Here is a 25,769-nt window from a genome sequence, read left to right on the forward strand (position 1 = left end):
TGCTGTTTGTGCTCTCCTCATTTATTGCCTTTTTTTCCCTATTCTCCCTCTCCCTTTCTTTTTTTTTGTGCACCCTCTTTCTTTCTCGCAGCCAGCTACATTCCATTAAACCTTCAAAGATAACTGATGACTGCCAGGCTGCACTCCCTTGTTTTTTTTATATTTATTTCTCTTTTATTTATGATTGGCCTTCCCTCCGGATACAGAACACATGCCATTCCTAACATAATGTTATATTTCCTGATGCCTGTCCTCAATGACACCAAAAAAACACAGTCATTCTTTAAAAGCCCAGTGCTACCTGGAGGGCAAATAGATGCTGTCCCAGTTGCCGAGGCTGCGCTATACCATTTTTAATAATCTGTCTTCCTGATAGGGTCGGCCCCTTCACTTTTTTTCTGTTTCTTTTTTTGGTAAAAGCAATATTTACCCCCCCTTCCCCACCTCTCTTGCATTTATGAAAAAGTAACCCTCATGAAATTGAAAAAGCCACAGCTGACTCTCTGGGCCGTTTCTCATGTAATGCATTTCAATTGGGTTTTTAAGATAGATTGCACGAGGTCGCAGCATGCTCTAAACATATCTCATAACCCAGATTGTACGGCCCTGTCCCAGCATCACCGATCTGTTTTGTAAAGCCGTGGCAGTGAGGGAGATGAAAGGCACCGTGTGTGCTGCATCACTGGCCGGCAACACTACATCGTATGACCTTCTTTGATGGACGTCCTCTCTCCAGCTCCGAGAGGGGCCGGGGAATTCAAAACCCCATAGCGTGGCTCAGACTGAGAGAGAGAGAGAGAGAGAGAGTGAGAGAATGCATCAAACCTTCTTCTTGATGTCCTCGCTCTCTCCTCTCACAAGGACGTGAACTCCATGTGGTGCATTCTGTTGTCTGTATTCACACAAAGCCTTGCTTATGTCGCCTCAGATCTGTCAGTCCCTCAGGGGGGGATCATAGGCCAGCACTCTCAGCAGGGTCATGGCAGCATCGCCGCCCCCCTCCGAGTACCTCCTGCTTTACATTTCCATCCTTAGGCAACAGAGCTGTCCCAGGAGACACTTGAAGGTGGATAAAAAGAATGAAGACAGTTCTCAAAGGTGTCTGTCAGGACACATGTTTTTGAATCATTGTATTATGGCTGGAAACAGGGAGGAGACTTGGTTGACATTTCCGGTGGGCAAAGGTCTGCCTCAGACATGTTCATAAAAATTGCAGAGCCTGTGATGCTGTGTTTCATTAAAATTCCTGCTGTAGTGTTGCTGCTGAAATACTTTCTATACTTCAGTTAATGGCACATGGATTCCATGCGTGTTCAAAGTGGAAGCTGATAAAATTAAAAAACAAAGGTCACAGCAGTTTGCACCTGTCAGGTGGCAATCATGGTAACATAGCTCCACTGAAAAGTATAAAAGAAAAAAGAAACAAAAGAATAATTAACATCTAAAATATCCAGGACCACCACTTCATATACCATTTTAACACGTTTGATTTCAGCCAATCAAAATTGTGTAATCCCCCAGCTTGGTATAATACATATATACTTAATATGTGAAAAATGTTACAGCATCTGTGAAACTGCAGGCCAACTTTCTTTTTCACAAGCAATGACTCAGATTTTCAAAGCTAAGATACTCATTTTTTTTATTCTCTGTGTCCAGAAGTAAGACAGTGCCTGTTCTGTCTCTAGCTTCTGTCTACTGAGTCTGTACATTGTTATTGATTTTCTCTGTTTTCTGTCAGGATTTTAATCTGTATCTTTGTCTTAGTGTCAGGGTTACAACCTCCTGCTCTGCTTGCTGCTGCTGTGTGTGTTGGATATTATGTGTGTCGTTAGGCTGTTTGCACTAACATGTAAGGGGGATATCTCTTCCTTCCTCCTTTGCTGTTTTAATGTTATATTATATTATGAACTTCAGTCTCTTTTATCACCTCTTCTACATATCACACTAAGGCTGAATTATCTAAAAGTTTTCCTTGTTAGCTGTCTGAAATTAAATTAGGTGAGAAATTACAGTAAAATATTCCTTATCTGCAGAGATTTCCTAATTACTTTATGAGAATAGTAAAAAAAAAAATGCTGACTCCCCTTGGGTGGAAATATTCATTTTACTTTGATAACAAATGGAAGAAATGTTATCTTTCCTTTGGAGGCAGTATACTTTCTGTTTGGGTGAGAAATGTTGCTTTCCTGTACTTTCCTTGGGACAAAAGCTTCTGTACAGTTCTGTACTGTACTGGGACATTCTTGGTTTAATGAGTTGAGGAAACAGTCAACATTTTGACTTTTTTCACTAACAAAGCAATGAAAACAGGGGGATAAGCATTGCATGGACAAAGTAAGAAACTCTGACTAATGCATAACAATTGCAACCAATGAATGAAGTGCTATCATTACTTTAATTAGTCAGGTCTGAATTAGTTGAATAAGCAATGAGTCACATACTTTCACTCTAAAGTAGCAGGAGCCTCTGCTGGAGCTTGCTTTAAGATAGACTAGTTCTGTTTCCATTAAGGAAGTTCCAGGAACTTTACAGGAAGGTCCTCTCACTCCGTCCTCTCAGCCGTTGTGTCTCCTTTGCAGAGTAGGACCTTGATAGGACCCACCGGACTCTGGAGGTGATGTTATCATTCTGCAACAGTTTTATAGGCGCCCATTTTGGCATTTTCTGTTGACGTCACATCCCGCTTTGAGTATACCCAATCAGCACCAAGTCAATCTCAAGCACCACCCAGGAATTGTTCAGGTACACCTGGAGTACATACCCCCGAGGCAGGGACTCGTTTTGCTCTGTAAAAGTTCCAGGAGATTGTCCTTCAGGTTCGGTTCCTGCTATGGAGACACATGCCATAAAATTACCCCAAAGTTCCTGAAGTGGAAACGGCTCTATTGCTTCAACTAAACAGGCAGCAAACTTCATACACTCCTCAGAGTATAGTCAGCAAAAAGGGACTCAGTGGTCCATCAAATCACAACAGCAGTAAAGCTTAACAAGCAATAAGCTAAAACACACAATACAAAGTGTCTCTGCCCAGATGTAAACCTCTCACTTGGATCACCTCAGAAAGCGATTAGGTGTGTGTAAAAGTCCATCAGAGGAGCCCAGCACGGCTCGTCCGATGCTTGGTCCTGGTAGTGCTATCTTTGTTCTTTGAGGGTTTGTGGTGGCTGGTGTCTCGACGGGCATCGAGGAAACAGCTGGATTGACTCGGTTGGAAGGCAGCGGGGTGTAGAAGCTGGCACTTGTAGACAAAGGAATGTCATGGCTGTGTGGCTGGGGTTTTCCACATCTCTGCCAATGAGAGACATGAGTTTGCGACTCGTGTGAATTTTACACCAAGGTGTGAACTGCAAAGAATGCTGGGAGTTGAAGTCTGTTTGAGCAGCCTGTGGCACTCTTTCCTTTTTTCAGGGGTTAATGGATGAAGTCAACTACGAGGTCAGGCTTCAGAGTTTACAGGTAGGCCTGCCTTTGTCTGACTACATGGTTGATGTCCAACACACACCTGGTGCATTCAACTCCTGTTTTGAGTTGTCTGCCTGTGTTCAGCGTCTATGTCCACAGATGCAGACATCTACCAGCTGCAGCTCTCGCAGAGCTGAGAGCACAGCAGCTGGACACTTCCTTCACTGCTGACTGACAGCAGAGATTTACTAAAGCAAAGTAGTTTTCATGCCAGTTCCACGGGAAGAAATCGACAGTGTTTATATTTATAAATTTATGATGATACATGATACATGACTCAATATTGATTCATTAGCCTTCTGCCTCCGCCCACTGTAGCCAGTGAGCCTACCTGTGTGCCTGCAATGAAACAGGCGAGCTCACTGACAGACTGAGAGGCTTGATCAATCAATGAAGATACAGTACAGAAGTTTTATACATATATGGCCAGATATTTGCATCTTGTGTCAACATCCGATGTGGGTCTTCACAGTTAACAGCTATGCAGATGACGCTTTGTGATCGGTTGACACTTTTATTACACTGCTTTTTTGCCACGTAATATTCATGTTCAGTTTGAAAGTTCCATGACAAAAACATATTGATCATACAGAAAAACAAGTGGAAAAAAACAACAACAAAAAAGTCCCAGCCAACCCTTAGTGGAAACCAGTCCATTGCTCTCCATTGACTTTCTATTGAGTATTGGTGCATCTTTGTCATTTCCCTCTGCTAGCAAACAACAGAAAAATGCTGCTGTATAGTGGGATGCATTACCAACAAAGTTTAAAACCCAGACGTTTTCATTAGACACCAAACCGAAAAACTGAACCTTTAAGAATAGAAAAATGAATAACATTACAGGGCTGTGTGCCATGAGGCAGACCCAACATGGGCTATCATTTATAAAACACTGTATTTTCATATAAACCTTGCTGCCGATGCAAGGTGGAATTACCACACTGCTGCATGAACAGGAGCATTGAGGCCAATCCAGTATGCTTGGATTTGGGACAGTGCTAAACATTTTAACAATATCAAGGATAGTTATTGTATTGTTTGTGTCTACATGGTGCTTTTTGTTTTGTACATGAACTTGAAGAAAAGTCGTTTTTTTAGGTGTGTTTTCTTGATGAGTAGGTTTTTAGCCTATCACAATCAGATGTGATAGTCCCAGCTTGCCACTTTGACCTCAGCTTCACCAAAGCTTTTATCCTCTGTACCCAAATCAGCATCTCCTCTCCCCAGAAATATGATTTAAATATAATAGCATGCCCAAATGTATGTTTTTTTTTTTTTCTTCATTCAGTACCCAGCTGCACAGACAGTACATGTGCTGGACTTTTCAATTTCCTAGCCACTATCTTGGGTTAGACAGGCACTTTGTAAAGAGCGCAGGGTCAGGGCCACAGGGTGTACTGTAAGTGACTGATCTTCCTCATCACCGTCAGTGTTGCCATCAGTAACCTCAGGGCTCATATTGTTGGGGTGCAGACTTGGAGTTGGACAGAAGTGTGAAATTATGTCAGCCCATTGTGCATCTGTCCCTGTTTGTCTTCTGGTGATGGCACTCAATGTTGGAGCAATTTCTGCCTCACAGGAATTCATTTATATGTAAAACACAGTCCAAACTATAGCACTGCCAAACACTATAAACAGCTGAGAAGTTCTCACAGGCTTTATGCAATTGATCAGTGTATTGAAAACGTTGAACTTGACACCACGAGAGATAGCCTCAGATGTGATCACATTTTTCAACCTGGACTCTATATTCTCATTATTTTATGTCCAAGTGAGTAATAGGGACAATGGTTTTGTGATATTGATCCAGTATTGGGCTGCAGTGTGATCCTGCACCCTGACAATGGATGCTTGTTTGTACCACTGACAGGCTCAGATTGCTATTATATGTTTTTTATACCTTTGGCTTGATCCGGTCTGTTTATTATTGTGTCTAATCAAGTCTCACTCGAGGAGAAGTTTGAAATCTTTGAAATCTTGAGTTGAGTTGTTTTTTAAGTCAGCTAAACATTCAGCCATAACAGAGTTGGAGAAAGGAGTGCCAGGAGGAGTTTGTTGTGTTAGAGTACAGAAAGAGTAGCTTAGTGTTATCTAAAAGATTTTTCAAAGTCGTGGCTGAATTTTTAGACTTGGTTTGACACAATAAAAAAAATCAAACCGGATCAAACGAAAAGGACAACATGCTATTTCTCTGTATGGTCCTTTCTGTAATGTTGTCAGACACTCATAACTACAATCTGAGCCTGTCAGTGGTAAAAATAAACATGTTTAGCACTTACATACTGTTCATATTCTGATTCATAATTAGTCTCTACACTAATTCACATTCATAAATTCATCATCAGTCATTACTTCATGTTTGATTAATCCTTCTGTGGGAAAAAAAGATATTCACAATCACTTTTTTGTGTCCAGGAGAAATGTTATAGAATATGATGAATACAACATATTTGAATGCTGAATTAGTTGAATGAACACAGGTCAAACTTGTTTGTAGTTAAAGAGTCAAGGACTGGAGGTCTTCATTTAGTGAACATGTATTATAATTCTTCATCAGCAGATGGTATAGATGATGGTACAGATGAGTAAATGTTGATATGTTCTGGAAACAATATAACAAACAGTATACATTAATCACCATGGCAACATTTTGTAAACAATTTAACTGAAGGCTGTCTTGTTAATTATAAACATTCAATAAACACTAAAAACTGACATCAGTAAACATTACAGTGTTTCTAATGATTAATAATGTTGTTGCTATTTATAGAACTGATAACGGAAAACCGTTATGAATGGGAAAATGTGCTAGCATAATGCTAACGAGTGCTAACGAGTGACAAACAGTACAGACAAACAGTAAAACATCAGTTAATATAACTTACTTATCATTCAATGAAACACATCAGTACAAATAATAATAGCCAGCTTCATAACGTGTAACATATTAAGCACACCGAAAGGAAACAAGAACAACAAACTTAAGTTCCACCCTCAGTCTTTCTAACAGGGTGTTTTTACAGCTCTCAAATGTTAAAAAAGCTCAAATGTGACCCTGAACAGTATGTAAGGGTTAGTGGACGTACATTGCATACAGTGGACGATTGCTTTGTTGGATTATATCTCAGCCCGTAGATGCCAGCTAAAGCCCTCACGCTCAATACTGCAACCATTTCCAAAATCATTGTCCCCATTAGTCACTTAGACACAAAAGGATTGGAAAATAGGTCCAGGTTTATAAATGCAGTAGTTTCCCTTTAATAAAGCAGCACCGTTTTTCCCCTGGGCTCACTTGTCATGTTAACTTTCTGAGCTTCAAAACGATTTTTTAATGTTTGATTTAATTGTGATTGAACTGTTTGACTTTCACAATAATCAGTACACAAAACGTGTGTATTCACAAATAAACAATTGTGACTGAACAGCACAGAGCGATTCATATGAACTGAGTCCGTTTCAAAACTTTAAAACTAAAGTTTCACTGACAATGAACTCATCATTTTCCTTTCATCATCCTCCCATTGCTCCATGTATCCAGTTGTTTACAGGAGTCTTTAAACTGATGGTTGTCAAACATGGACATCCTTGTGAAATCCTGACTCTGCTGGCTGGATTAAAACATCCTCGACAGACTCTAGACACAGTTTGTGTTACACACAGCTAAATGCAAACTCTTTCTGACCTTCAACTTTCTCCAAATTTTAATCAAATTAAATCCAAAGATACTTAAAAAAAATCTTAACAAAGCGACTTTACTGAATGGATTCTGGCACAGTTTGTAATTTTCAAATAGATATTTTAAAAAAGCCTCCTTGACCATATGACACCCCTATATGTTGAGGCACTTAATGTTCTGCTGTTTTTCTTGGCAGACAGGAGTCATAACTCATGTCAGGTCAGAGTAAGCATGCTTGTATTTAGGCATTTAAACAAATAACAAATGCTTTTTCTCCTAAGTACAGGCTTCGTATTAAAACCCTTCTCTGCAGGTCACATAGTGTATGTCTACCAGTTGACACCAGTTCAACAACCACTCAAGATTTTTCGAGTTAAAGTGGGTTTATTTGCCAAATCTTAATCATAGCCAAGACTGAAAGAGTAAGTAATTGAAAAATGCTGTCAGTGAAAATGATGTGAGCAGAATATTAATATTTTTCTGATGAATTAGAGAAAAGTACATTGTGTCTTCCAAAGAGTATTTTGCTAACAAAGTAGATGCATACATTCATGTAATTTGTAACACATGCAGTCTTTGATAACACTTTGATAACACTTTATATGTAATTTATGGCATATATGTGAATTTCATGTCCCTGTCCTAAAAGACAAAATCAATATTTTTAAAGTGTGTGTGTGTGTGTGTGTGTGTGTGTGTGTGTGTGTGTGTGTGTGTGTGTGTGTGTGTGTGTGTGTGTGTGTATGTGTGTGTGATTTGGCCACACATAAAGGATGGAGTCTTTGTTCTGTGAGTCCAGCTTTAGCAGAGTAGTTTCCATCAGTAGTGGAGCAAGCGGGCTCCGTGCGGCTCTCTGCAGTTACCAAGAGGCCCACTTTGGGCCCAATTTGTCTGACTGATCATGCATTTTTGTTGAATATTTTGAATACATTTTCTTTGAAAAAATAAATAAATAAATCAATATATAAAGTAGGCCTGAAAGTGTGCAGACGAGCCCTGAACAGTGTCAAGGGGTTCTGGTCTTGTACAGAAAACAGCAGCAGCAGGGGCAATGTGGCCTCTTTGTATTGTTGTTGATTTCACCCTCTTACAGTAGTTGCCCCTTAATCGGGCTCCTGCCGCTCTATTTGGCTGCCGGGACATTTAAAAGCTAGCAGCCTGTGTGTCTGTGAATGCATCATGTTGTCGCACACTGCCAAGTTAATAATCAAGGTGATGTGTTTTTTTAATCTAGCTAAGAGGTAAAATGGAGACAAAATACAAATCAGGTGCATTAAAACGCAAGAAGCAAGAGAGTAAGAAAAGTTTAATTGCATCCTATGCTCCTCTTACATTTTCCTTCTCGTCCTTTCAACACAACTGCAATGATGATAGAATGAATAATCGAGCTAACGTTGCTGCTAGCACTGCTGGCCTGACAGAGGCTAATGGCCAGACTATCCAAGCTCACTTTGCTGTGAGCTGAGTGGGACGTGAACACTGACAAAGTGGTTGGCAGGTTTCCCACCAGAGGAGTTTTAAAAAGGGACTGTGATATATACAACGTTTGTGAGCCTGTTTGGATTGTTTTGTTCTATAGAGGATGGTGGAACTACACTAAACTGCAGGATGAGTGAAACACACACACAACTTCCTTAACTTATAGAAGCTATATCATGCACTGGATCTTGTATTGGGACTGACAATCCTGCTGAGACTTTAAATAAGGCAGTTTTTCGCCAGTTTTGCATTTATAAGTGGTGCAGTCAGCTGTTAACTGTGTGTGGTTTGAGAATGCATAAGCCTGTCTGCTTGCTGCTTGTGAGGATTCATTCATGCATATAGAAAACAAGCTGTGTATTTGATACGTGCAGTGATACTTTTTGACATGAACAAACACTCTTAAAGCACATACATGAAGAAATATGTGTAAGTCATGTATCAACACCAAGATATGTGCATTGTTTCTTTTTGATGAGAACATAAATATGTTGTCTGAATGCCATACTAGAGTTTTCTAATTTAATGTAATATGGATTATTGTATTACATGTACCACTATGAAACAGTCTGAATGTGTTTACTGTTTTTTGCACTGCTCTAACTGGGCATTTTAACCTTTTCAGGGCTTGACAAAGTTACAAATATCCATGAGTTTTTATTAGGGTCAGTGACAAATAAGGGTTGGCAAGATGATAAATTAAAAAATATGTTAAAACTAGTTTTAAAAGCAGCACCAGGTTTGTTAAAATGTAAATTTAGTATTTTTGTTGATTTTATGTCATTTGAAATGACATTTGCACCATTTTTTTACCAAAAATAAGACTGAATGAGACTGTAACCACAAAACAATGATACATATTAAATATTTGATCCACCTATAGTGCATTTAAGTGCACTTATACAAATTATAACTTAATTAAAAAACATTTAAATGGACAATTGTATTCCATTACCTTTATTTAATATAAAAAGTTATAATGTAAGATCATGCCAAGATAGTTGATATGGTGTTTTATTAAGAATTTAGTTTTTTAAGCAAGTTGAATTATTTAGTACAAAGTTTTCTTAGACATATTCTCTCAAAATGGATTAAAAGCAGACATTTTATGCTGGGTCCACAAAAAAAGAATGTGTGCAAATTATTAATACGTATATTTTCAAACAATAACCAATTTGACCAAAACCATATGGACACAAAAAAACGTAATCAACCCATTACATTGAAGGAATCAGTCAGAATGTTGGATTCATCTGTTGTTTACTTGATGCTCACTGCATCTCCACACCTGTCTGTGTCACTGCCTGTGCTGCTGTAGACTATCTACTCTGTAATTGAATATGCCTTGTATCGTGTTGTAGACGGTAAGAAAGACATGATACTGTTACAGAGCACCTGGCCTGTCGCTGTCTATCAGCAGTGGTACTGAAACGTTCTTCAATCAAAGCACGTAGAGCTCTGTGTGTGTCCTCAGTGCTGAAACGTTTCAATACGACTAGAAACCTGTTTTCTTGTCTGACAAAGTGTATGTTTTCTTAGGTTTGCTTTGCTCCATACGTGACAGGTTGTGCTCATGGATGTGATATATCAGCTATTTTACAGTTGTGAATTTTAAAATGACTTCATCAGTCAGGCCCCTCAAGAATGCTCCAACCCCCCTCCTCTGTGCTGAGAGTCCAGCTCTGGCCCTGGTTTCCGGTGATAGATAATAGAATCTTGTAACATCATAAAATGAATTTGTGTACATTTAGTTTTCAGGTGGGTTGTTAGCTTTAAATCAGTTCATCCTCCCCTCCCTCAGAAACCACTTAGAACATCTATAATAATGATGCATTAAGGTGTCAGCAGTGCAGGCTGCCTGATTCATCACTGCAGCCTGTTCATGGAGAGTCTGTCTCCTGTGTCTTCCCACGTATTAATGCTTCATTGAGTACATTACACTACATCACATCTGTGTTTGATGATCGTGACACACACACATACACACATATACACACACACAGAACAACGGAATGTGCGAACATATCTTGTTGAGGATTTTTAACCGCAATATTGTTATTTATTTTACCCATGGACCACATGAAAACTCAGGCCAGAAAAAAGTCAAACATCAGCAAATCAACTTACATAAGGACATAAGGAAGTTTATTGTCATTGTAGTTCCACAACGAAATTCAGTTTAGCATTTTCATAGCAGCAAGACAAAAACTGTATGCAATGGCAACAATAATGAATAAAATGATAAATAAAAATAAATAAAGGCAGTAGTTTTGTCTAGGTCCGGGAATGCAGTTCCCACAATCCTCTGAGCTGTCTTAACCACCCAGGACAGGTCCCTCCTGTTTTCCACTGTGCAGCTTGCATACCACACTGTGTAGCACTGGCAGAGGATGCTCTCTATCGTGCTTCTTTAAAACGTTATGAGCAGTTGTAGGGTTACACCAGAGCTTCTGCTGGGCTCTCTTCACCAGGCTGGAGGTGTTCAGTGGCCATGTTAGTTCCTTGGTTTTGTGGATTCCCAGGAATTTATAATTAATTTATAATGGAAATCTTACACTTGTTAGCCATTCTTGATGAAATCTATACTATTTGCAGTTGACCACAACTCTAACATATTATGCATTAAGATGGGCCACTTTTCTCAGAAGGAATATTTTGGACCTGCTATATTTAGGAAAAATAAAGAATCCAATTCTTACATCTATCCAGCTTATTTTTCATCCCAACACTAAACATGTTATTATAAAACTCATTTGCCAGTTTTACATTTACTTCACTATTCCAGTACACTTGGTTGTCTTTGCAGTGAGCATAGCATCCTCACAGGGCCACCAGCAGGGAGATACACTATTAGTCTTGTTTCCATAGAACTCAGCTTGTCAGAGAGCACTGTCTGCTGACCCAAAGATCTGCATCTCCTGCAACTTTTTTAACATTGCCACAAATGATCACAAAATAACAGAAAGGTCACTGAAGGTCATTTATACTGAGACACATATTCCCATACTATACGGTGTCTGCCTTCCTCCTCCTCCTCCTCCCGCTCTGCTGTCATCTGTTTACATTTGCTCCAAACTGCGTCATAGCGAAGCAGGACAGTTCTGATTGGTTCTAATTAACTGTCTGGGTCTCTTCCTTTTTTTCAGTGTGTTTGACGTGTGTGTAATTGTTTGGCTCTGTGGGATGTTGTTACAGACTTGACACCTGTTGAGTTTCTGTTCTGTCTGGCAAGGAGGAGGTATTTTTAACCTAAGGACTTGACCCCAGCCATCAGTTTTCCTCTTGCTGTGCCTTCATAACATATATATTTTTGTACTTGTATTTGTTGTCTGAATTATGATGTACTGTATTCAAAATATGTTGTGTATTGCATAATGCATTAGTTTATTAAGGGTGTTTTGTATGTGCAAACCACTCTGTGTTTCTTAGTGAATCGTAGGGCATTTGTAAAACATGTTTGTTTGTTTGTCAAGTTTTGGTAGGAAATGAGCTCCATACATTCCCCCTCCTCTCAAAAGTGTTTTTCTGAGCAGAAAATAAATCGGTTTGGCGCTGAGATGGCTTGCCTCTGGGCTCAACAACGTCTTTTACCTCCCACTCATGCTTTTGAACTCCAGGAAGGGAGAGGTTCTGCTACAGGCCCCCTAAGGCTGATCGCTGAGAGGGAGGCAGGTTTCCTCTTCCTCCCATCGCTCCCTACTCCTCCCAGTGCACCATTAACCTCACTCTTGCTCCATCTCTTTGTTTGTCTTTCCTCTCACTCCATCGCTACAAATTACATGTTTTCCAGCCTCCTGTTATTGATAAGGGTTTTTTTCCATATCCTGCTAGATCACAGGAATCACAAGGAGGTAAAAGCGGAGAGACAGAGCCCTCAAATATTTGACAAACTTATTATGGTGCCAGCAGGGAATATTGATATGCGAGGAGACTCGGTTCAAAGACATTCCAAAGACAAACATGAGCACAAAGTAGTGCTTCCCACCATTATCACATGATAGAGTTCACTATGGCAGGAGTCAATTATAGACCTGAGCGGCTAAACGTCTGCCTGTGGCTGGATTAATGAGCAACGCAGCAGAGTGATTGAATACTGTTACATTTTTGATGACACATTTATCCAGAGCAACTTATGATACAAGTCCCTCTTCTTTAACTCCTGCTGTGGCTCTGTGTGTCACCAGCACTTGAATGAGCTGCAACAAGAAAAATGACTGAAAAGTATGGCTTTTAGTACTGTGGAACTATCATCTTTTGTCATTGCAAGACATTTACGAAATGACACTTGATAAAGTCTGTGTTGTCCTCTTCTCTTCATGCACCATCTCACCCAAATTATTATTTTTTTGTCCTTGCCTTTTCCATGCAAACTGCTGCATAAATTAATAAGCTATCACTGTTTGTGTTGGATATCCATTTATGTTTTAGTACAAGAAGACAAGAAACTGCCTTGTTTGCTGTGGCTCAGGAGGTAGAGCGGTTGTACACCAATTGGAAGATTGGCGGTTTGATTCCTGCCTCCTCCAGTCCACATAACCTCAAAATGCTCCCAATGGCTGTGCCAACGGTGTATGAATATGGGTGAATGTGACATGTAGTGTAAAAGTGCTTTGAGTGGTCAGAAAGACTGGAAAAGCACTATATAACTACAGTTTACCATTTATGTGACTTGAATTTATCATGCAGTGCGTCTGGCTACAATCTGACGCTTTTCAAGCAACTACCGTGCATTTAGAAATCTGCAGACTTCAGTAGGCAGAGATCACTGTTGTCTGTTATTGTGAGCATATCTATCTATCTATCTATCTATCTATCTATCTATCTATCTATCTATCTATCTATCTATCTATCTATCTATCTATCTATCTATCTATCTATCTATCTATCTATCTATCTATCTATCTATCTATCTATCTATCTATCCATCTATCCATCTATCCATCTATCTATCCATCCATCTATCCATCTATCCATCCATCTATCCATCTATCTATCCATCCATCTATCCATCTATCCATCTATCTATCTATCTATCTATCTATCTATCTATCTATCTATCTATCGTAGTAAATGTAAAACTCTGTCTCCATACAGCTTGTACTAGCATTGAGATGTCTCATCTCTGCACAGTTGGTACCATGGCTAGCCGTTGTCAAGCAGACAATTGACCAATCAACAGCAGTGCAAATGTGTTGTCTGAATCCTGTGCCTGTACTGCCTGTCCTCAAGTCTTGGCAGATGCTGCTGTGGTTGTGTTTGCATGCTGGAAGCTTCCCTCTCTGTATAAATATGGAGGGAACGGTGCAGTGGGCCAAATGCTAAATGAGCAGTGACACACATAGGTTCATGTTGGCAGGGTGAAGACTCAGGGCAGGACGTAACACAACAACTGCTTCACAAGTAATATCTGCAACACACTGTCTCAATCCAGAGAGAGCAGGAGGGTTAATGCTTCATTTAGAAAAGGAAAGAATAACTGAGTGAATGAGAAAATGACAGTCTTAGACCGCAAGACATTCATGTATTTTCCTTGGAAAAACCTTTTTCCCATCCCGTAGAACTACATAGTGTCTGTTCCAACACATCCCTAAAACTACAGTATATGATGCTTACACTAAGTGACATAAAGATGTTTCTTATTGCCATACCAGTCCTCTGATTTAAATATTTAACTGTGGATGTCTTCAGCATAATTATTTCTCTCGACTGGAACACCAAATCAAGTTGAGCGGGTTTAAGTCAGTACAGAATATGAATTTGCATAGATAGAGCCATCACAGTTAAAGTGGTTAAAGAGGCATGAAGAACAACACTGAACTTAAAAATATTCTCATATGCAGGGTTGGATTGATATGCTTGGCAGGCCCCGGGGCAAATGTGATTTGGTTTATGGCCCACAGCCTTTCTGTTTGGGTTCAGTCTCACAGCTCTCATCAACCTTGTCTCTAGCAGAAGCAGGCAGCTGTTTTCAGCCAAAAATCTGATAAACCAATCTTTCATTATGTGCCCGGCACCAGACAGCAGCAAGACAAAGTTAGAGAGTAGCTGGTGAATGTAGTGGAGCATTTAGCAGCCAAAGGGCCAGATTTATTTCTCAAAAGACCAAAACAACAAAAAAAAAGAGTAAAGACTAGGCTGAGAAGCATTAGGTAGCTAGAAACACAACTTCAAATTTAGTTTATTTTGTTCTTTAGGGTGCATGTTACAAAACAAATGTTTTATGAGTTGAAATACGCACAGAATAATCCTAGGGCAATGTGGGCTTTTGAGGGTCTCTCAAGAAAAGACTTAGAAAGCAGTATTAGAACAAGGTCTAGACGATTAAACATACAAAACTGGGTTTATCCTGTTGATTGCTCTCAGCTCAGTGTCCTGGAAATGCTCCACTGTAAACTGTCCAGGCTTAATACTGAAACCCTCAGTCTGCTGTTGATCTCCTTCTTAATCATAGATGGACAGAAATTCATGTGGCTGTTAATCAATATGGCATCATCAGAGTACACTGTTGTCCAATGAAAATCTTGTGTCTTTGCAATGTTAACAATTCAGGAATCGTCTAAAGTAGTCCATATTCTGATATCTGATTTTTGTAAACCATTTCAGGTTTTTTCAAGTGTTGTGCCACTTTATCTTCTATGACAAAAGTTCTACTTCTCTACCTACTGAGGAGCTTGGATTTGTTCACCTGTAATATGAACATCACCTAAGTTGAAATGCAGTTCACTTCACTACAGTCCACAGAATATCTTTGCTTCCCCAGTTTTTCAGAACCTAAATAAAACATCTCCATCTCAACATGTCTGTCGTGCAGTTTTGTAGTCCTCTCTTCTATGAATCACATTCATACTTGATGATTCTGTATTAACAATATATGTCCAGTAGCAACTTCAAGTGCCAATGCTGTTCAGTGGCATGAAGTTCAGCCAGTGCACTGTAAAGTAAAGGCTGTGGAGTCTGTGCCAGTGGACTGGACTTCAAAACTAGTCAGTAATCCCTGTTTAATATATTATCAATAACCACAATCTGTCTCCACTTTAATATCAATATTCTCTTTAGTATGATGAAGGAGTTTTTGAATATACATTATGTTTTGCATTAGATAATTTTTCTCAACTTGTAGAGAAGAATGGACTCCATTTATTCAGTATTATGAAGTAGATCACTTCAACTTTATTTATATAGCACTTTAAACACAACATGGTTGACCCAAAGTGCTTCCCACAGAGGGAAAAACAATAAAACACAATTAAAAAAGAAACCAGAGTGATGATCAAAAATTACAACAACATCAGTTATAAAAATGCATGGTCATAAAGTATATAATGACAGACAGACACAGTTAAAAATTAAGGAGTAAAAGTAAGTTTTAAGGTTTTTATTGAAAGTTTCATTGGTGGGAGAGAAACAAATGGGGAGAGGAAGAGAATTCCACTGTCCTGGGGCAACAATAGAAAAGGCTCTGTCTCCATAGCACTTTGTCCTGGATCAGTGGACAGACAAGAGTCCCTGATCAGATGACTTCAGTTCTCTGCCAGTATGGTATGGGGACAGGACCAAATAACCAAATCCCCATTCACAAACCAAGTCTCTGTTAAAGTGTTCAACTTTGCAGATGACACTGAGCTTTACTGTGGATGTGAACACCATTAGTAATTAGAGACCTAGGTCCAATGAGAAGAGTATTGATTTCAAAGGGTTACATCCAATGGAACTTAAGCCAGTGTGGAAATGGAAGCTGCAGTTTCTGTTTGAACCACAGTTGGCTGCTAGATGATGAAAGTTTGGGTAACATTTGGTATAATTTGGACATTTGAGTGGTAATGTATCTGTTTAAACAGGGTTATGTTTGCTTAAAAGGATACTTAGAGGGATTTTATTCATAAAGATCAGTTCACTTGTCATGATTAGTGTTATTCAGCCTGTGAAATGGTTGTACAGTGTCTGTAACATTGGAGGGGCTTTGTTAAGAGAAAGTAACCCTGATGATAACCAAACATTTCTAACAGATAGTCTGCATTATAAATGTGGGTGTAGAGTTCAAAAAGTGCTTAATCGGTGGAGAGCTTGACCCATACTGACAACACAGCTCCCCTGAACTGTAGTCATTGAATGCCAATAAACTAATAATTATGTATGGGTTGTATGATATTGTAAAAAGATGACAAACTTAGATTTTACTGGCAACTACAATTGCTTCCACATGTGATTCCATGTGCCATGTAATCATTTGTGAGATGAGGCCTTTTAATGGAACGAAAAAGGCTTCATCCCAAAATGTGTTCATTCATCAGGAGTCAGTGTTGCTAATTTAACATTGTAGTACATTTCTAATGAATTATGACATTAAAGTATATGTTATACTGCAGAAGGGCTCAGCAGTCTATAGAACAGCATCTGAGTGTTCCCTGTCACAACTTGATCTGTCACAGATGTCTGACTGTTGCATTCATATCATCAGCAGAATAAATTGCAATATCTTTATATCATCACTATCCCATTCCATGACAATACACACATCACCATCATTAGAAAAAAATACTGCTGTGTTCCAATTGATTTTAATTGTAGTGCCTTTCTCATTGCTACATTTACAAGCACAAAACCCCCACTCTGACTTTAATTAATACCAGTCTGGGAGAATGTGTTCCAGTTGAGCTGTCTCTGCTATAAATTCACCAAACAGACTCTATATCAGTCTGCTTGACAACTGTTTACTCTGCAAATAGATCAAAATGTGATGCACAGGGCTCTTTATGCGAGGATTAGCAAGCTGTAGAAAATGCTACACAAGTGATATTGACAGTGTTGATCTTGGCAAGGAAAAAGCCTCCAGAAGTGCTTTTGGCATGCAGGAATGTGTTCCCCGACACTACAAATTATGTTAACACATGTGCATATGAACACAGTTTCTATGTACGTGCAGACACTCACAGGCACAATAACATATTCCTACTACACACACACTGTGTGCGCACCTTAATGCGTCATGCCTCCATATCACCATGACAACGAATAGGGCTTTGACCAGTTTTTTTAGTGTGTGTGTGTACGTGTGTGTGTGTTTGTTTTCAGTGGTTTTCACTGAGCAAGAACACATCATCCAAGTCCATTTCACAGTATTATTGACTTCAGGCTGCAAATTGGTTATCTCTTCAACACAAACAGCAGACTGACAATTTGCTTTTTGTTTATCACTTTTACTCTAGTCATCTGTGCTTTTAAACTCACTACATATGGAAGTAGAGTCCATTTAGTTAGTTCAGTGAATAGATTATTAGGATGGATGCAGAGATGTGGTGGAAGTTAAAGGACAATCTGGTGCCATTCCTTTTTTTCTCTTTTTTTTCTTCATGTTTGGATCCCCATTGTTGTCCAGAAACTATTATGTATTAATAATGTAGTTTATTAGTTAGGAAAAATGCAAGCTTTTTACAAATATGCTGCAGTAACTGATGTTCTGCATATAGAGATTGTAGCTATTGCTAGTTCCCATCTCCTGTCCCTAGTTAGGCTTTTAAAAGACAGATATTAATATTACATATCAAATAAATAATGAGAAAAAGGAAAAGGCAACCCAGCTGTTGCACTGGGTGACATGTTCCTTTATTACCACGAACACACACTGTAGTTTGACTCAATCAAACACACAATGCCCTGCTGCTGGATATAGATATATAGGCTATAGAACACCAACTGTGCTCTGTGCTAATGCAGGGCAGAAAATAGATGAGACAAAGTCATCGTTTTCTAAGTCAAAGCAAGTCCAAAGTCAATATAAGTCAAGTTGTATTATAAGTTCTAAACAGTCTAAATAAGTCATAAGTCATAGACACAGTAGCAGCATTAGGCTAACTTGACTGTTGAACACCCATCAGTGACAGATAGCTAACATTACTCATTTTAAAAGTCAAGTATTAGGCTATCTTTGATGCAAAGATCTCCTGCTTATGTTGTGCTCGAGACTGACTTAATGTGACATCTGGAAAATGGTCCACTATCAAATGCATTATTCAGGAGCCAATGGGCTTGAGGCTGAGTGCTACAGTCAGGGTATGGGAATCAGAGAGTATTTATAGATAAAATAACACATTGTTTGCTCAAGTGTTTTCACAAATCATGTTCGACAGTAAGAAACATATTGCATTTCTGTTAAGTTAAATATCTTGACTTTTAGTGCCTGGTTTGGATCAAGTTCCCGAAGTCCTGTTGATGTTTTTCCCCCCACAGTGTCTTTAATCAGAGCATCTTGTAAAGTCTTGTAAATGCCCACGTAATTGAAATTGCTCGTTCCTAATTAACACAGGTTTGCTGTCATGAATACTCTCCAAATACAAGCTTATGTAACCCTGATGACATCATCAGGGCTAATTGTTCAGTTGTAATACTACCCGGGACTCACATACTGAAAGAATCCATCCTCTTGGGAGCAAAAAATTAATTGCAATCTGGTCATCAGATTCTGTTTTTTCTCCTGGACAAGTAGTGTATTTCAGCTGGTAAAGGCTTTAGAAGAGAGGCTAGGGGGTCAATAAACATATTACAAATGATCCTCAGGGGATATGCATAATAACAGTGTGAGCTACATGTAGATAGGGAGGGAAAATGGAAATGTGTTTTTTCTGAGCAGAAGTAACTCATCTATTTTCATATTGCAAAGTAGTTTTGACGTTCATAGTTCACTCATATTTATCACTGTATCACTATCACCTTTTCCATTTTTTTTGCTGAGTCTTTCCTCACATCAACAGACACCAGATTTGTTGATTCCAGGTGTTGCCAGCCGGTTTAGCCAGCATTACTTTTAGAAAATACACAGAAAATTATAATGTGGAGTTTTTTTCTTCTGTTAGATGTTTTCATCAGGTTCAAATGTTATTATACCGAGCTGTTCTAGCTCACATGAAGGCCCTGGCTTCCAGCAGTAGAATATTTGAATTCAGCGTGTCTCTAGGCAGCGCTGCAGAACTCCAAACAGTGGAAAAGGTCATGGGTAATGTTTATGTCTCAGTGACAAGTGAGAAGCATATGAGCAAATTCCAACTCAATGTAAAACTGAGCAGCAAGAGTTATTGGGCCAGTTGACTCTTGATGCTGTATTTATTACACTTTCTTTCTTTTCTTTTTCTTTTTTAACCTCCTGTCTTTTTTTCTTTAATGTCTTTTTCAAGTTGCAGCTACCTATAGAACCAGCGGAGTCCAGGGTAGGGATACTTTTTGGCCCAGGTATTATTCTTATAGACTTATTCTGTACATGCTGAGTCCAAGTAACACCAAGTAACACCCTCAACAACAGACCCCAATAAAAACCACTTGAAGGTAATCAGAGATTCCAGCATTCCTGGCTTATAGAGGCTAGTGGAGCAAGTGTATTTGAAATAAGGGTTTTCACACATCAGGAGTAATGGTGAGGTAGCACTTTTTTAAATACTTTTGCAGGATGGCAACAATAGATTCATCTGTCATCTGCATAAAGGTGAACAATGACTTCACGTCTATATATATGATGTGTATAAGATGTTCTCATACTTTAAGAATATTGACCATATGGGTCTCAACAACAAGGAAGCAGTCTGACTGTCGTTTTGTCTTTAAACTGTTGTGTTGTGTTAAGGGGTGGCTGTGACTCAGGAGGTATAGCGGTCATCCACCAATCAGAATATTGTTGCTTTGATTCCTAGCTCCTCCAGTCCACATGTCCATGTGTCCTTGGGCAAGATACTTAACCCCAAATTGCTCCTGATGGCTGCACCAACAGTGAATGAATGTGTGAGTGAATGTTAGTCTCCTCCTGATGAGCAGGTTGGTACCCTGTGTGGTAGCTCCTGTCATCAGTGTATGAATATGTGTGAATGGGTGAATGTGACATGAAGTGTAAAACTTTCTAAAAAATTAGAATCAGTTGTTCATGTTACTATCTGTAACATTACCTTATTGTCATAGAAGCTGTCAAAGTACAGTAGTAGCCACTTCAAAGTTCCCATTCAAGCTGAAAGCCAGCTGAATGGCAGCCGAATCCCAGCCGACTCCCAGCGGCTTGAGCAACCCCCTCCTTCTCCTGGGCGTGTCTATCTTTTCCTGTAAACCCACCTATTCATTGTAATACAGGGTATGACCAGGATATGGCGTTTCTGTCACAAAATAGCCCACATTCTGATGTTCTATGAATTTTTACTGGTCATCCGAACCAGTAAACTTAACTCACTACCTAACCTAACCTACTGACTTTTTATATGCACGCACCACAACTTAGAAAAAAAATATTTTAAATTTCAAGGAAGATCATGACTGAGCAAACAATTTGCAGACACTGATGCATCACTATCTTGAATAAAAAAAATGCGGAGTGTCTATTTGCACCCCTGGTACAAATAGCCTCGGCCACACAGCTGAGCTATTTGCACCCTAGACGTATAACAATGTGAAAACATGGTGGACATTCATTTTCCACGCCAACAGAAAAGGGCAAATTTAGAAAGGTTTCATATCTAATGTTTGTTCTAAAGACATTTCTGGAGGGAAAGTTGTATTATATTTTCATAATCTTTCCTCAGTGAATGCATACAAGCGTCAGTTCGTCAGTTAGACACATCACTACGTAATGTAATAGATCAATCAATCAATCTGTATTTATACAGCGCAAAATCACAACAAAAGTCATATCAGGGCACTTTACACATAGAGCAGGTCTAAACCGTACTCTTTAAGTTTAATTATGTCCTTATCCACAACAAAGAATGCACAGTAACTACTCAGATAGTTTATTATATTATTAACTCTTACATACTGTTCATATTCTGACCCTGCTGAAGTAATCCTTTATAATAAGTGTCTATACCAAATTTTGAGCCACAAATGTATTCTGTGCTCATGTTTTCTTACACTCACTCAGATACACTCAAAATAATATGCTATTATGATTTTGTGTTATCTATATAACAGTATGTAAGGGTTCAACAGTCCATTTATCAATGACAAGACCTCATTATTGTGGAGCAAGCTCATTATTAAAAAAATATATATAATGTCAGTCAAATCTATATGATATAACTGGCTGAAAAATGTGAATGTTGATAAATCAGCCTCCAGACCAACAAAGACAAATCAGCTGGTTTACTGAGCATTAGTTAAAAACATAATGTTAAAAACCTCATCAAACATGCATCATCAGACTGACATGGAACTGCTGCTGCAACACAAAGCAAGCTCATTGACATAGCTGCAGGCTAGTTAAGGCTAGTACTTTATTTTTTTAGAGTTCAGTTAAAAAAAAAAAACAACATCTCCATTACTCCCAATCTTCGATCAGAAATGTAACTAGGTCTGAAGAAATAAAACAGATTGATATTAACAGGGAATGAATCTCTGATCAGATGTGACAACAAAACAGTTTATTAAGGCAGTAGAAGAAACATGTAAAGTCTACCAAACTATTGATTCACGTGACATCTGAAATGGCAGAGAGAATGGAAATAAAGAATGGAATTTAAAGCCTAACGCACATACATAGAACAAGACATGAAGAAAATAACAGAACAAACCACAGTGCTAAGAGAAAAGTTTGAGATAACAGACAATAGAGTCTGTGATATTGAATACAGAGCAGGACCAACAGATACTCCAACAGAAAATAAATGAGGATTTGATGATCAGGATGAAAGAAATGGAAACACAGATGCATTACCTTGAAAGTAAGTCCAGACAAAATAATACCTGCATGTACAACATCCCAGAAAAAAATAGAGGGTAACGACATGACAAGCTTTCTCAGTAAATTATTTAATGAGGCACTGGGATTGATGGGGGAATGTAATATTATCCAGGCACACCGTATCTACAGAGAAAATACAGAACAAAGCAGGCTGATCATAGTTACTTTGCTGAACTATGATATGAAGAGAAAAATATGAAGCATGGGCATGGCAAGTGACTCTGAATGGAACATGGATCTTCTTAGATCATGGTGTTTGAACAAAAGTTGAACAACTGAGGGCCGAACTGATGAGAGACTAGCTGAGAAAGAAACATATTGAATCATATAACATCAACAGATCTTCAAAAACATGTGACAACCCAAACAGACCATCTAAGACAGAGCATATAAGAACACGGTATCACATGTGACGGAACAAGTCATCAAGCAAGCCCACGTAAGGATGATGGATGGAATATTGTACACTGTGGACGGGGGGGGTGTAGATACACATGAGTTACACATTTATTAGGAATGGACTAAAACGTGAATGTTATATATGAATAATGGGATAACTTACTACAATGGTTATCTTTCTCTCTGGCTCTCTCTTTCTCTTTTTTTTTCTTCCTCTCTGCTGACTCTCTCCCCTCTTTCATCTCTTGCCTAATTTATTTATTTATCCTCTCATCTTTTGTCTTCATTTACTACTTGTCGGGAACTAAATTTTCAATGTATGATGACACATTTCTACTGTATATTTTGGTGTTTTGCTTGTTAGAAAAGACGTCAACAGAAGAGAAGTTAACTCAATATAACAACAAGAAAACTGAGAAGTTAACAGAGCTGGCTCAACATAATAACATGAAGGAACACATATATACTGGCTTGTCCAAAAGCACACACAACCACACACAGGGGGGAAAGAAAATGAAACTAAATACAAAACAAACTAACTAATTCCAAATCAAACAAACTGTGTAATGTTGATTGTTTCAAGTTAATTGTTTGGTGTGGTTGCCTGCATATGTAATTAACTCGATTAGATGAACAAACCAAAGTGGAGAGTGAATAGGGTGAATATTAACATCTGTGACCATGGCCATTACAATACTGTTGACTTTATGTTTAGAATTATTTCTTTGTTATAAAATGTTTTGCTCTTCAGGAACATTTGCAACCCTGCCCGAACTCTACTAAAACTGAATATGTGACTTTTGCCTCTGTACAACCTTTTTGAAACTTCTGGGTGATTTGAATATTATTTCTTAAAATGTAAATGGTCTCAATAATTGTATCCAGAGAAAGATTTTTTGCAGCAGTTTGAAAAAGAAACAGGAGATATATCGTTTCTCCATGAAACACATTTGACATTCTGTAAGAAGAACGTGAGAAATCGGGCAGACTTGCAAAAGTTTTTTCCTCCTCATACAGCTCATCAAGTAAATAAGTAGTTACTATTATAAATACTCATATAATAATTATTTAGTACCCGCCACATTAAATATGGGCTTCAATAAGACTGAGGCCAATAATAAGACTGAGACTGTCCCAACTGTTTAATCCCACGAATATTGTAGATTATTGTAGAGACTGTTTATTGTTTATTGTATATAGTAGAGATATTTTATTTTTGTATAAAGTATTTAGAGATTATTTATTATATGCAGTATTTCATTGTTCATTATTAAGGTTGTCAAAAGTTGTGTTTGACCCTTGTCCCAGCCTGTAGTTTGGAAACAGGAAGTGATGGAGCTGTAAAGTTTTGGATAACAAGCAGTAATAGATACAGAAAAGTCCTGTCAGATGTTCTATCCACAAGACCAAAGTTATTTACATCTACCAGTCGCTGGCCAAGCAGCTGATACAGAGAGATATCCTCCTGCTCAACAAAAGGGTGTGTGTGTGTGTGTGTGTGTGTGTGTGTGTGTGTGTGTGTGTGTGTGTGTGTGTGTGTGTGTGTGTGTGTGTGTGTGTGTGTGAGTGAATATGACTAGTTCCTAACTGATATCATAACTGAAAGCAGTTTTTTTGGAGCATGCAGTATTTCATTGTTCTGGATCGTTTCAATAATAATAAACATACATTTGCAGAAAGCAATCATATGTATCCACTCCAATGTTAATAAGAGTATTAAAGAATATCAAAAAGTTAAAGTGCATTAAAAAAAAGAAAAGAAAATGTGCCATTAATTTTGATTAAATATTTTAATCGATTGACAGCCCTTGTATAAAATTCATCAGTGTTATGTCACGCCCCTCCCACTCTGCCTGGGAGATGTGTGCATGCAGTGACAGACTTTACAGTGTGGATAGTTAAGTCCCTTTACTCCGCTGGTCTGTTCTCCCAGCGTTATTATTATTATTAACGTCCTTTGTTACAACAGTGTGTTGGTGACAATGTAAGTATCATAAGGAATACCTGACGTTATGACTTCATGGCGCTATAATACTAATTGTCAATACGGCAGTTTTTACATACATACATACAATACAAAGCTATGTGATAACAGGACCAGAATAAGTAGTAAATGGGGCAACTGTGACTCCACTCCACATGTCCAAAAGGCTGTGACATCAGTGTTTGAATGAGCATTAGAAACTCCTCCTGATGAGCACATCGGTGTATGAAAGTACTGTGAATAGGTGAATGTTGGCATGTATTGTAAGGCAGTTTTAGTGGTCTAGAGGTGCTATATAAATGCAGTCCAAGATTGAGTGCAATGCAGTGGAGTCGTAGGATCAACTTCACTATTTGGTATTGAATCCAACAATGTCCTGCAGAAATCAAACAGCTGTGTGGTACTATCAGACAGGTCCTCTCTATCTTTTTTATCAGTTTTATATCAGCAGAAGCATACAGGTACATTTTTATGTACAGTAAGGAGAGATATTACTCTTATGTGCTGGGTTAGAATTTGATTATTGAATATCTCTCCAATTTCTTAATGTAAGTGCCAAGACTTAAGGATAGTGTTTGCAGCTTGTTTAGATGTCAAAAGATCAAACCCCTATAGGCTGTACTGGTCAAGGGATCACTGAATAATTCTGGTAGATTTAGATAGAGTGGATCTATATAGCAGTTACAATCCTGAGATTTAACATCTGGTAATCATCATCACAGTTTGGCTTATAGAAAAAGATGCTCCTTTTGCTCTGATATAGAGTCTGTGCTGGATGTGGTGGTGTCAGGTCCCATGACCACCTCAAAAATGTAGATGTGTGTTCCGAACTTTGAAAGATGTATAGCAAAGTGTGTGAGCCAAGGACTTTTGACTTGTGCATCTATTAACTGTAGCCAAATCGGCGATGCCTGACAGCCATCGCCGATGGACACCACATCGGCGATGTGCTGCCGCCGCCGCCGCCACCCCCGTGCGCAGCAGTCTCCCGCATATCGATAGCGTCTCCATGACGCCCGCAAATTAGACGTATTCTCCCGGAATCTGAAGTGAACGAG

At 38.7% G+C, this 25,769-nt stretch overlaps 1 protein-coding gene across 1 annotated transcript in view; it reads left to right on the forward strand.

Annotated features, from left to right (window-relative positions):
• ptprga (protein tyrosine phosphatase receptor type Ga) overlaps positions 1–25,769 on the forward strand; it is a 472,388-nt gene that overhangs the window by 312,617 nt on the left and 134,002 nt on the right. The gene's annotated exons all lie outside the window — the stretch shown is intronic.

Source organism: Scomber scombrus, chromosome 3, assembly GCF_963691925.1.
Source record: "Scomber scombrus chromosome 3, fScoSco1.1, whole genome shotgun sequence".
Taxonomy (NCBI): Eukaryota; Metazoa; Chordata; class Actinopteri; order Scombriformes; family Scombridae; genus Scomber; species Scomber scombrus.